General features: G+C 31.2%; 1 long non-coding RNA gene and 1 pseudogene across 6 annotated transcripts; one reads left to right on the top strand and one right to left on the bottom strand.

Annotated features, from left to right (window-relative positions):
- Window positions 458-2,714, top strand: LOC104766649 (annotated as a pseudogene).
- On the bottom strand, window positions 7,202-10,651 carry LOC104766650. 6 transcript variants are annotated; one of them, XR_764089.2, is made up of 8 exons: window positions 10,361-10,651; window positions 9,883-10,070; window positions 9,436-9,544; window positions 9,165-9,295; window positions 8,707-9,053; window positions 8,449-8,536; window positions 7,609-7,980; window positions 7,202-7,507 (listed from the first exon to the last, which is right to left on the bottom strand). It is a non-coding gene; the product is annotated as an uncharacterized LOC104766650 (long non-coding RNA). The 6 variants fall into 6 exon arrangements; XR_764093.2 differs by having other exon boundaries at window positions 7,202-7,466; XR_764095.2 differs by having other exon boundaries at window positions 7,202-7,444.

Raw genomic sequence — 13,589 nt, 5'->3', positions numbered from 1 at the left:
GAAAACGAGTTAAATTCATGACTATAAAATTGTTTTCGTTTTTCTAGTGCTCAAAGAAATGGTTTAGGATATATGAGGTCATCAGTTTGATTTGCCTCGCCTGGACGTCGAGTTAAATTCATGATTTTTTTTATCAGATTTGATTTTATAACACAACTAATTTTTATATTTTAAAAAATTATATATATGAAATTTTATTTTTTTCTTTAATACTAATTTAAAATTTTTCATAAGATAATATTTTATTACTGTCATCAACCATATATAATTTTTATCAAAATATATCAAATAAACCTACGCCTAGCGTGGGTTCAAAACTTAGTAATATAAATAGTCACGCATTTAGAAGTGGGATTCTGTTTGGTCGTCGCAGATGGTAAACTGAACAAAAAAATAACACAAGATAGAGAGGAGATGATATTATTAATCCGGTATCACCCAATAACAGATACTCAAGAAAGTACGTTATATCATGCATCTCTTCCAATGGCTAAAAGGGCCAGTTCGATCAAATGCGAGGCTTCTCAATCAGAAAAGATTGGTGTGAATCGCTCTTTCAAAATCATAAAAAAAAAAAAGCTTTGAGCTTTGCTAATAATTGGGTCTAATCTCTGTTTTGCTTTTATCATCTACAGAGTACAAAACAAGTGTTTCAAGGAATTCAAACAAGTCCAAACTCCAAGCTGGGTATCTTATTCCAGAGGTTTGTGTAATCGGATTCTGTTTATTCGGTTTTTTTTTTAGAACAAATGTTGTTGTGACATTGTGTTTCACTGAATTTTGCAAGCAGATTGCTAGAAGAAGATCTGCACATTTGGTGAAATACCCAGATGCACAAATTATAAGTCTTGGAATAGGTGACACTACTGAGCCCATTCCTGAAGTCATTACTTCTGCTATTGCAAAAGTACATTTTTTTAATCTCTTTTCTCTTCCTTTTTTAGTTCACAAATATTGCATTTTTTTTTTTGGTTCATAAGTCAATTTTGTTTTTGTTCTCTGTAGAAAGCTCATGAGTTGTCCACAATAGAGGGTTACAGTGGTTATGGTGCTGAACAAGGTGAAAAGGTCAGTGCAGTCTTCGTTGCTACTTTAATCCATTATTTTGTCAGTGGAAGATTTATTATATGTATAGTTGTACTAGCTTGGAATATGAGCTTCAAGTGGATATGTCAAATATGTTGAATTGAACCATGAAGCTCCTAAGCGACTGTATGATCTGGGTCTTGATAAGTCCATGAATATTGTTAAGCTTTTGCGTTTCTGCTGTGTAATGCATTCAGTTCTGCAAACTGTTTCTGTAGTGAAGCAGGAGATGAGAATCCTGTTTCATGTTTCTGAATCATGTTGCATCATTTGGTGAATCTTGTAACTAACTGAAACTTTTGGTTTGAACAGTCACTGCGATCTACAATTGCTAAAACATTCTACGGTGGCCTAACCATAGGGGATGATGACATTTTTGTCTCTGATGGTGCTAAATGTGACATATCACGTCTCCAGGTTTGTTTTTGTGTATTGCTTTGCCTAAATAATCTAATCAAAATTCAAGATAAGAACAATTATTTTAGAAACTGACCGGTTGTGTCTTGATACCACTTTGTTGTTCAGGTTATGTTTGGTACCCGGTAATCTAACGAAACATGAAGCTAAATTCTGTTAATTTTCTACTATCTTTAAATATTGATTCACTTTTCAATTTTGTTACACAGGCTTATGTCGAGTCTAGTGTTATTATGGGTCAGACGGGGCAATTTATCACCGATGTCCAGAAGTATAGGAACATCGAGTACATGAGATGCACTCCAGAGAATGACTTCTTTCCTGACTTAACCACTGTTGGTCGAACGGATATAATATTTTTCTGTTCCCCTAACAATCCTACTGGTGCTGCTGCCACAAGAGAGCAACTAACACAGTTGGTTCAGTTTGCAAAGAAGAACGGATCAATTATAGTGTATGATTCTGCATATGCAATGTACATGTCTGATGACAACCCGCACTCCATCTATGAAATCCCCGGAGCTGAGGAGGTAAAGCTGACTCTAAGCTTTGATTGTGATGTATCTTAGTTATGGTTATGTCACTAAACCGACTCTTGATTGGGAATGTAGGTGGCGATTGAGACATAATCTTTCAGCAAATATGCAGGTTTTACTGGAGTGAGACTTGGTTGGACTGTGATCCCAAAACAACTGCTGTACTCTGATGGATTCCCCGTTGCTAAAGACTTCAATCGTATAGTCTGTACTAGCTTCAACGGTGCCTCTAACCTCTCCCAAGCTGGTGGACTTGCTTGCCTCTCTCCTGAAGGGCTTGAGGCAATGCGCAAAGTGATTGGATTCTACAAGGAAAACACCAACATAATCATCGACACATTCACTTCGCTAGGCTACAATGTGTATGGAGGGAGGAATGCACCGTATGTTTGGGTAGAGTTCCCGAAACAGAGTTCGTGGGATGTGTTCTCAGAGATTCTAGAGAAGACACATGTGGTTACAACTCCGGGGAGTGGGTTCGGACCGGGAGGTGAAGGGTTTGTTCGTGTTAGTGCCTTTGGACACAGAGACAACATATTGGAGGCATGTAGAAGATTCAAGCAGCTCTACAAATGAGGAAACACTAATCATCCCAATCTATTAAGAATTTAAAATCAATCAAGCTAAAGTTGTAGATTTTTAATAAAGTTGTTGGATATGAGACTGTTCATTTTATCTCGAGTTATATGCGAAAACAAGTATTTGAAACATCATACAAGACTTGTTTGTTTTCTTGTGGTTACAAACATAATGATCGTCACACTGTAGTCTGTAGGTGAGTCTTTTGGAGTGGAGTAATTGTTGTTGCATATATGGTTGTCAAGTTTCCAAGAATTTTAAAATATTATACATATTGTCAAATTACAATTTTTACATGTTTTAATTTGTGTGTTCTTAATTAGTTAATTCATTTTAATATGCGTGCTCTTAATTCATTTTCATTTATAAGGAAGTGTTCATGTATATAGGATCATGAGATATTGTATTTCCACATGACATATCACCACATAAAAGTTCTTATTTCCTTTAGCAAATAATGTCTATTAGAAGTATACATGCATATTTTTTCATTATAACTTCAATCGTCGTGGTGGAGATTCTCCACCGTCACAACTTTTATGTCCCTTGAATACAAGGATGTTCAGAAGAACTGACATCTATCGGACCCATATCATTTTTTCCAAAAATACAAGTATTGAATCTTATGTCACAATACGCTTCATAACATTGACAAAGCTTCATGCAATCTTCATTCGTTAAACAATGATATTTGGCCGCAATATTTTGCCCTTCAAACACACAAAACAAATACAACGAAATGATCTTAAAAAAAAATAAAGTTAAGATATAAGTAAATTAACTTAATTTTGATATGTAAAATTCTTTTGGTTTGTTTTAAAATGATATTATATGTACGGTATGTATACTTACAAAAGACAGCGAGTAGAAGAGAAACCAATAGCAGAAGTTTGAAAGAAATGGTTTTCATTATGTAAGTAAATTTTTGTTATGATATATATATTTTTTTTTTGCTTTCAATAGTGAATTTGGTTGTTGCATTTTATATCTTTTTGTAGTCAAACTTAGGTGATGGTTTGATCACAAATTCTTGAAGATTTTGTTAGTATATTTATCAAAATGTTAAAAGTTTATTTATTTATAGATTTGACTTATTGGATATGGGTACTATTACCAAAAATGGGAATGTAGTGAAATTTTAATTAAGACTAGAATTTGAATAGTAAATGTAGTATTACCCTATCGTGCATCTCAGGTTTATAGTCTTTCTCATAATAGATATTATCCCACAAGATGTTGTCCTCTAAAGCCTCTGTTTCCATATTTACAAAACATTGGCTATTTTTAGGAAAACATTATAGACAATCTTTATATCCATTTGTGGAGACATTTATCAAATAAATCCTGTAGTTGGAACACATTTACAATCATGCTATTGTCATTAAATATTTATTAATTTATAATTTACAATTTATTAAATTATGATAAGGTTTCCAATTTTTGTAAATAGTTATTCCCCCATATTCGCAACTTTCCAAAAAAATCGGAACTACTACATTTATATTAAATAGTAATTTGATAATAAATTAAATAAATATAACATTCCCTAAAATTAAAAATATACCTAATCAAAGTAATAATACGTGATTCCTAGCATATTCCTTAATAAAATATGTGTTCCATGACCCACCAATCATAGCGGATTTGGACTATAGAACCAACAATAAAACTATTAGGGGGTGTATTCAACTTGACATTTCAAATGATTTGTGTAAATATTACAAATCCTATGTTATTCAATCATGGATTTTAAAAAGTTTCTTGAAATCTACTATTATTGAACTGATGATTTAAAAATCTACTTTAAAATCCACTGTTTTTCAAAACAGTTTGTTGATTTGGATTTTAATAAGTTTTAGGGATTCAGGAGGATTTGAGAGGATTTGTTTAGTTAAAAATACAAAAATCCAAATCTCAGGGTTTTAGGAGGGATTTGAAAGAATTTTACCATAAATCATATCAACTTCCCTAAAATCTATCAAAATTCCAAATTTTCTGAATCCCATCAAATCTTCCAAAATCATTGTTTCAATACACCTCCTACTAGTTTATTTCATATACTATAGATTTGTAATCATAGTTTGGAAAATTAATTTATAAATTATTTAGTATATGAACTATAAAATATTACACATACTATAACACATTCTTAATATTCTCAACAAAAAAAATTATACACATAAAAATATACACTAACATACCATATAGGCATACATATCTGTTTAATTCTAGAAAACAAAACAAATCTAAAATTTTATATTCTATCCAATAATAAATATGATGTAATTAATTAGGTTTAAACAGTATAAAATGTAAGAAGAAGAAAAAATATTTTAAACAAAATTAATTAGACAAAAGTTAATTAATTGAGAATTTGAAAACTAAATAATTTAAAATTTCTTATTTAAATACAATAATTTATAATTTAGTCTCGCGGTGTACCGTAGGTGAAAACTTAGATAAAATAGTTTTAAAAGATAACATAGAACGTTTATATAAGAAAAGTTAGTGATGAGGTCTAACAAACATTCATTTAAGAAAAACACTAAATCATATATTAATATATCGTTATATATATATATATGTATAAATTTACATGATTATAATGTATGTTATTAATGTAAACATATATCTACATAGGGATTAAATAAATCACAATTATATCAAACTAGATTCGGACCCGCACGTACGTGCGGGATTGATTTCAAAAATTAAGGTTATTATTAAGTTTGCAATATATGATGTATATGCAGGATAATGTTTATAAACATATTTTTAACGAATATTAGTAACATTTATAATCTAAACTCGTATCAGTATAGTATTTGATATGTTTTTGGTTTTTGGACGAAAAGAATGATTATATGTTTTGTTTTTAGACGAAAAGTATAAACAACTACAATTAAAAAAAATAAGATGAAAATAGAATGTTTATATCTGAACAGAAAAACCGTCACGTCCCATATACGTCATGTTTATTCTACTTCATAACCGTGACTTTAATAATACTTTACCCATTTAAGATTGTAAATTTTAGTCTAACAGATAAAGAAATAGGTAGAAGATTCGGATGGGATACTCGTACTTCAAGTACTTTTTGTTTGGATATTTAACTTTTACAAATTAGTGGATATTATACAAATTTTCTTTATATTTCTCAAAATTATCTATAAAATCTGCTATAATGATTAAAATTCCTAAACTCAATGACCTTAAATTGTATAGCGTGACAAATCCACATTGATAGGCTTACCTTGAAATGGTTTTGCTATTTTTTTACTTGTGGAAAACTCTTTACCCAAAAACCAAAGGAGCAATGTCTGCATTGGCCATGTTGAATTTGCAAAACCCGTAGGTAACATGTATTTCAATTAAAAAAAATTATTATCTATAAAATATGTCTTAAGAGATTGGATTAGAGATTATTTTATATTTTGATAGTCTAAAACTCTGTAAAATTTTCAAAAATACTCAAATTTATTCCATTCCAAAGTTATATATTTATCCATTCTAAATTGCTCTTACTCAACTTAGATTTTGAGAATAAAATATAGCTATTAAAAAAATGGAATTTTACCCAAAATTTTATATATTCATGTGTGAAAATAAGTGAAACTATTCACTTTTAAAATTGATATTTATTCATTGGTATTTATAAATGAAACTTATCCTTATGCACTAACACTGTTACAATAGTTATGTTGGTATGATATGTTCTTTCGTTTTAATTGGTCTGATAGCTTCTTTTTGTCCCAACAAAAAAAGTTGGTATGTTTACTTCTATATTTATGCAATCGAATTAAAATTGATTTCTTTATATAATTTAAAACTGATAATTATATTTCCAATATTTTATGGTAGATTATTGGTTCATATAAGTTTGGATATGAAATTATAACTAATACACTAAAATATACTTTGTTTGATTGCCGTAATTTTAATAACACACAAATTAAATTAAATTAAACAAAAATGTAAATTTACAATTTAAAAATGATTTTAAAAAACACATTAATAAAATTTTGATTTTTTATACCACCCATATATACATATATATACCTACGCTATATGTGTGGATGGTTACACAAATCTACTATACAATTAAATTGATTATAATCAATCACTTGAGAAGTATGTTCTTCATAATTAAAGTCCTTTGACAATACTCCTTCACGTTTCTACCTTACATGTTTTCTCTTTCGCACCATATCTAGTAACAACATTTGTTTTTTTACCGCCTGCAAACATATATATATATATATATAAGTATTAAATTCATGTGTGACAAAAAAATAATAAAACCATTTATATATTGGTATTTCCACGTATTTTTTTGGTAGGAAGTTTCTCCACGTATCTATACTGGTATCTTCATGTATCATTAATAATCATATATATAAAAGTATACTTCTGCTCTCTCCTTATTGGTTGTTTGGTATTTAATTGGTTTGAAAATTAATTGCCTCTCTTTAATTGCCCACGATCTTCTCAATTGTAGAGGTCAACAATTCTCTTTATTACGCAATTTATAGTCCTATATTCAAAAACGCTTTGGCCCACGATCTCCTAAATTTATTGCCATATAAACGTTAGGAATTCATATATTCTAAAAACCTCCATGATCTCCTTAAATGTAATCAAATCGTCACTCATTAATTCCCGATACAAAATTTTTTAAAACAAATCCTACATATCAGCTCCTTCTATAAATTACCCATCTTTCCATATTTTCATTACAACGACCTTCAACATTACCAATTATGAGTACCATTCCATTGAAGGACCTTCAGCCAGGACGTGTTCCTCAGGTTGTGTGTGGTCGCCTTCTACGTAAATGGCATGCAAAAGCTTTCCATCAAAATGGCAAAATTATCAGCCTAGATTTCCTCCTACTTGATGAACAGGTATACAACTTCCATACATTTATATATAGCCTTCTATCTTCTATATTTTTAAGATTAACAGAGGAAGAAAATGTAATGCAGTCTACCTTAATTCAAGTTTCAATACCCCAATACCGAGTTTACCGCTTCAGGGATGACCTTCACGAGGGGAGCATCTACAATATTTCTGAATTCCAAGTGGATACTAGCTATCCACAATACAGACTAACAGATCATCCCTACGTCATTAAGTTCTTGGATGGCACCATCCTTACATCCATAGAAGGAAACACAGCCGTGATTCCACATGAGATGTTTCGGTTTCGACAACAAAACGAATTGTGGACTCTTGCTGGAACTAATCAACATTTACCTGGTAGTGTTACCTCGATATTTAGGTCTATCAACATGATAATTTGCTCATATATTTATCTGCTCATCCTCTAACAAGTATTCACCTTCCAGATGTTGTTGGGGAACTAACAAAGATTCAAGGTACCAGTTTAGATGACACATCCTCAGAAGACAAAATTACTTTATATTTGCGACTAGCTGAGTAAGTTTTCCATTAATCCCATCTAACTTTTACACGTTTGCTCCCACCTACTAGAACTTAATTTTTCTATGTATATGCAGTGATAACAATGTCCGTATCATGGTATGGGATGGATGTGCAGCTGAATTCAGAAAGTTATATGCTTCTATTGTTGGCAAATCAACAATACTAATAATCACAGCTGTCAATCCAAAGTCCTATGGAGGTAGACAATCTATATTTATTTTACTACTACAATCTTTACCCTCCCTAATAAGCAATCTGTCATTGAGCACAACATACTCAACCCGTTTCTACACAGGTGACGCCTATGAAGCAATCAAAGTTTTCCCAAAAAGGTTCTATCTTCCAGAATTGAAATAACCATATTACCATATATTCTAATACTTACCATGTTTTGTCTGACAATATATTCCTCTCAAATTACAGCTCCTCACTTCCCGATGGTGTACCACCAACTATTAATGGAGGTAAATCGCCTGCAAAAATTGACCCATTTTCAATTGCAGAGGCTCGCAAATTTGTCTCCACTTCTACAGAACAGGTCTATTTGATTGTCTAATTCCACTGTTTCCATCCCTACACTTATTTCCATGACCCATGAATGCTATTATAAATATAGGAAAAGGAGTTCAAATGCACAGCTTACATTGAAGAGATTGTGGTTGAACGTGGGTGGAAATACGTTGCATGTGGCAAGTGTGGGTTAAAGCTTGTGGAATCCGGTCCTTCTCTAATTTGCAAACGTTGCTCTGGTGAGCCTATTGGTGTGGTCAAGTATCGGGTGGAGCTGGTTGTCAGGGACGGTAAAGACAAAACAATTTTCGTGATGCTTGATGAAACCACCACCCAATTGATAAACATTGGAGTCACTGAGTTGATTGACTCTCAGGTTTGCAACAGCTTAGCCTCACCCTCCCCTATACCTCATGCTTTATTGCTATTCTCATGTTTCTTTTCTCTCCGTGACATTTTCTTAAACTCCATTTCTATAGCCTGTAATGAAGGATGGGGTGCCTAAGTCTTTAGCGAGTTAACTGGGAGGACATTCGAGTTTGAATTAAAGATTACCCGCTACAACTTCAAATCAAAGTATGAGACCTTTACCGTGTCTCGGGTTGTCAGTGAAGTCCAGAAACCACCCCCTCAGGCATCAATCGACTGTAATGAAGTTGATCCCCAAACCCAGGCCTTAGAGACATCAGAGACACCTTCCACCGAAGACCAACAACCTGCCACTGCAAACTCTAATGACATTATTGTTCAAGCCTCAGTACAAGAGCCATCAGAGAGACAAAGCAAGAAGGCCCGAACTGGAGACACCAAATAATTAAAGTCATTTTAAGTTTAATGATTTCCAATTTCTAGAATTGTTTACCTCCGCTTCTGCATTTCATCTTTCGTTGTTGTTCCTTTAAGCTTCTATATGAATCCAGCATTTCCACTCATCAAATACAACAATGACAAACGCAGGCTCACCAACAGCCCTGTAAAAGTGGGTATCTCAGTCAGTCACTGGTTTCACAAAATGAGAACCTTAAAAGGAATTAGCATAACCGATACAATTCCCCAAATAGATTAGATATGAATTTATAGCTTCTAATCTACGCATGTTGCTTAATCTGGACAACGAAGACCATAACTCTATCAGCATGCGGCTCTACTGAAACAAGACTTTTTTACGAGAAAGAATCATTGTGAATCGCTTTTACTCAATCGAAGGTTCTAATGATTCCTAAGATTTAAAGATATGAGCAATCAAATTCAGGATATGAATCAAAGTCTGATCTGAGGAACTAGAGGGAATAAAGTAAGAGAGCTGTACAGGAGAATGACGAAAGGTGGACAGAAGGCGAGAAGCGAAAGCATCGATGCGTAAGTAACGATCGGAGCATGTACAGTCTCCGCCATCTTCTTCTTCTTCTTCTCGGACAAAAACCTCAGAAACTGAGGTTTCTTATGATCTTCACAGTTTCACCTCTTCCTCCCTCTCTCATTCTTTCTCTCAAGGTCCTGAGAAACAACAAAAGTAGAGTTTGATTCAAATTCTGAATGATACTTACTAACAAAGCAATGACAGAAAAGAAGATTCTCAGCAATCGACAAAAAGCAGGAACCACCAACGGCAAAAGGAGAACACACACACAAAAAAAAAAAAAACAATTATTAGTCTCTCGATTCAATTGAGAAATAGAAGTCTTTACACTACTTCAGGAAGAGAACACCCAAAAAAAAAATAGTTGTAAATCAAATCAAAGCTGTATCTAGAATCAAAGCTTTAAAATCAAATCAACTAAACTTACAAACTGAAAGATCGATAATTGCAAGGGAAACATCCTCCATCAACTGGAAACGTCAGTCCGTGATTGTCATCTTCACCGTTTCATTATCGAAATCTTCTCCAAAAACATCTCCGATCCGCAACCTCCATCTTAACACTGTTTAAAATTGTCTTATTGGAGACTCCAATCTCGACCAAAAACCTTCTTCTACCCGTTTGATTTTCTGCCTCAATTTTTTTGCCTGGAAAGTAGATTCTAGACGGCGAAGAAGATATACGTATGTATATGTATGTATAGATTCAGCTTACCAAACAAAAAAACAAAGAGGCACATGAAATTAGTTTTGGATCGTTTTATAAGTGGACCATAACATAGTTTGGGTTTTACCAAAATTGGCCGACTCAAAAAACAAACCAAATATTCTATTGGACATGCCCAATGTTACATGCTAGACCAAATATTCATATTTTTTTGAACACATTATTTAAAAAAAAAAATGAAATTATCAATTATTGTATTTTGATAGTCTATCAAAATGAAAATGATGCATATCTTTATAAACATCATCATTTTCCCATAACTGTGTTGTTTCAATTTAATAATAGCGAGACTATTGGCGATCGCTTCTCTACCCATCTTTTCTCTCGCTCCTATATTATTAGTTATTTGTAAACAACGGGGAAAACGAAATTATATCTATGTCATAATCCCATGCTTGAAAATTAGATGGTGTTACATAAAATAAGCTAAATAATTCATTATATTATACTTACTTCTTCATACTTATGAATGAAGAAAGTATGATATAACACATGTAAAATAAAAAAATTGATGGTTATAAAAATAAAAAATTTAGACGTTAAAATATCAGTTCCAATTATTTATTTTTGATGTTTGAATATTTTCTAACATTTTCATGCGTGTTTTTTTTTTNTAGATGTTAAAATATCAGTTCCAATCAGTGCACAACAAGATAACTAAGTTGAAAAGATCTATTATTTATTTTTGATGTTTGAATATTTTCTAACATTTTCATGCGTGTTTTATTTTCTTTGTTTTTTAATTATGCAATATTTAATGAAATAGTTTATTGTAATATATTTGTCAGCTATTTTTTCTTATCTCGAATAAATTTTTGTAATTCATTTTAATATATTAATTATATAAAGATCGTTATAATGTTTTTCAAAAACAAAAAGAAACTGGTTAAAAGAATTTGGTTCTTAAGATTACATAATAAAATCATATGTTTCATGAAAGTTAAATTTAGTTAGAGTATAGAATTATAATGAAACCTAGCACTAGCTCCTACTTAAATGAAGTGAAATGTACAATAAAGAATTAAAACAAAAATCTTATTAAATCATAGAAATATGAAACCATTAGTATGAAATCTAGCAATATAATTTAAATTGATGAGTAAATGTCCTTTTAAAAAAGGATATAAGTTATCCTTAGGAGGTTTAAAAAAAAATCTTTAGATTGAAGTTCATATAATTTTCTAAAAAGAACAAATTTAGCTACAAAATAATATGAATGAACTATTATTTGTGAGTTTGTATCAACAAAATACTTTGTAAAAGTAATATATAGCATATATTTATTAATGTATGCCTACATAAATAAAATAATCAAGTAAAAAATTACTAAAATATGAGCAAATGCAAGATATTAAATCTTAAAAGTCTTTTAAATTATTTCTAATCATATTTATATAAAAAAAATAATTTCCGCAGCGCAGCGCGGTTTTTTATCTAGTATATAAAATAAAAATAAACAACTATCAAACTGGGGTTTTATGGTAATGAATTTAAATGATTCTATATGTTTGGATACAGATTTAGAACCCAGTCTCTTAGCCACATTAATCACGATCCGAATAGGAATATTCGGATCTCCCTGGTTAACCAATTGATCTTTTTTTTTTCCCTAAAACTAAATCCAATGGAATGTAATAATCTCAAAATTTATGCCTAGATAGTGAAAAATGCTTCTCTTTAATATTTGTGTTTAAGCCTAGAATAATATTTATTTAAAGAAATCTAGCTTGTCACTAATTAAGTCTGAATCTCTTACCTAATTTTTTTATCTGTTGAACTAAAATGTATAATCTTAAAATGGGTATTAAAACTAATACCAAAACATGGCATACATGGGATGGGAAGGGTTCTCTCTCCCAAAATAGCCATACCACAATTTTCTTACTATTTTTTTCATAGAGTGATATTCTTACTTATAAACATGCACTTATGTATTACAAACATAATAATAATTTTAGCTTTAAAATCAATTCCACACGTATTTAATTTAGTTTGGAATAAATAAAAAAAAACACAAAGTTTCATTCATAGAATAATTGTTTTATAATGCTAACATGGTTTCTGGCACCTTAAATGTCGTCTTGTACACTTGGAGGCAAAGTAATAAGAACCAAAATCCATGTCAATCGAATAGGTGGTACACATGCAGATCTTATACTTCCCCTCCTAAAAGAAACATTTAAACATGCTATTAGTTTGCATGATCCTTCTATAAAATATAAGTAATAGAAATATACTTGACATAATATCCATACATTGGTCATTACTTTAGTTGCTTCCAAAACTTCTGAAATGGTTCTGCGAGGAAAAATGTTAACATACTTTCTTGAATTGTCAAGGATGTGATAGTCCATCCTTCGGTAACCTAAATCATAAGTAGTAAACATAGTTTAGTCATAACTAAATATAATACTTGCCAACAAAACATAATTTTTAAAAATCAAGTAACTTACAGAGACACATCGGGTAAATTCAATCATCTCTATGGCTTCCCCTTTTCTGATTTTCTATGTGTGCATTATTTTCACTTGAACCTCCAACATGTTTTAAAAGGTTTGGTCATAGCAAGACTTGTGAGTAGCATTTGCAACTATTGTGATTTCAAAAGTGTATGCTTTTGTGAATGGTTTTAATAGTGGGGTGCTATGTTAAACTTTTAGGATGTTTCTATATTTATAGCCTTATGTAACTACTCGATGAAAGGAATATGCCGGATCCGGTGCAATATTCCTAAACAATAGTAACGTATTACATTCGAATTGCCAAAAAAAACTTAGATTTAGATATATTTTGTTAATATTGCGAAATTATTATTATGATAAATTTTGGAATTATCATTAATTACTTTCTTTTTAAAAAAATTGCAGGTGAAAGATATGCTCGAAGTATTTTGTTTTAACGCTTACTCATAATTGTTATGGTAGGTGCTA

Source organism: Camelina sativa, chromosome 19 (genome assembly GCF_000633955.1).
Source record: "Camelina sativa cultivar DH55 chromosome 19, Cs, whole genome shotgun sequence".
Lineage (NCBI taxonomy): Eukaryota > Viridiplantae > Streptophyta > Magnoliopsida > Brassicales > Brassicaceae > Camelina > Camelina sativa.
The sequence above is the reverse complement of the archived record's forward strand: the minus strand, read 5'-3'. Positions and strand labels throughout refer to the sequence as shown.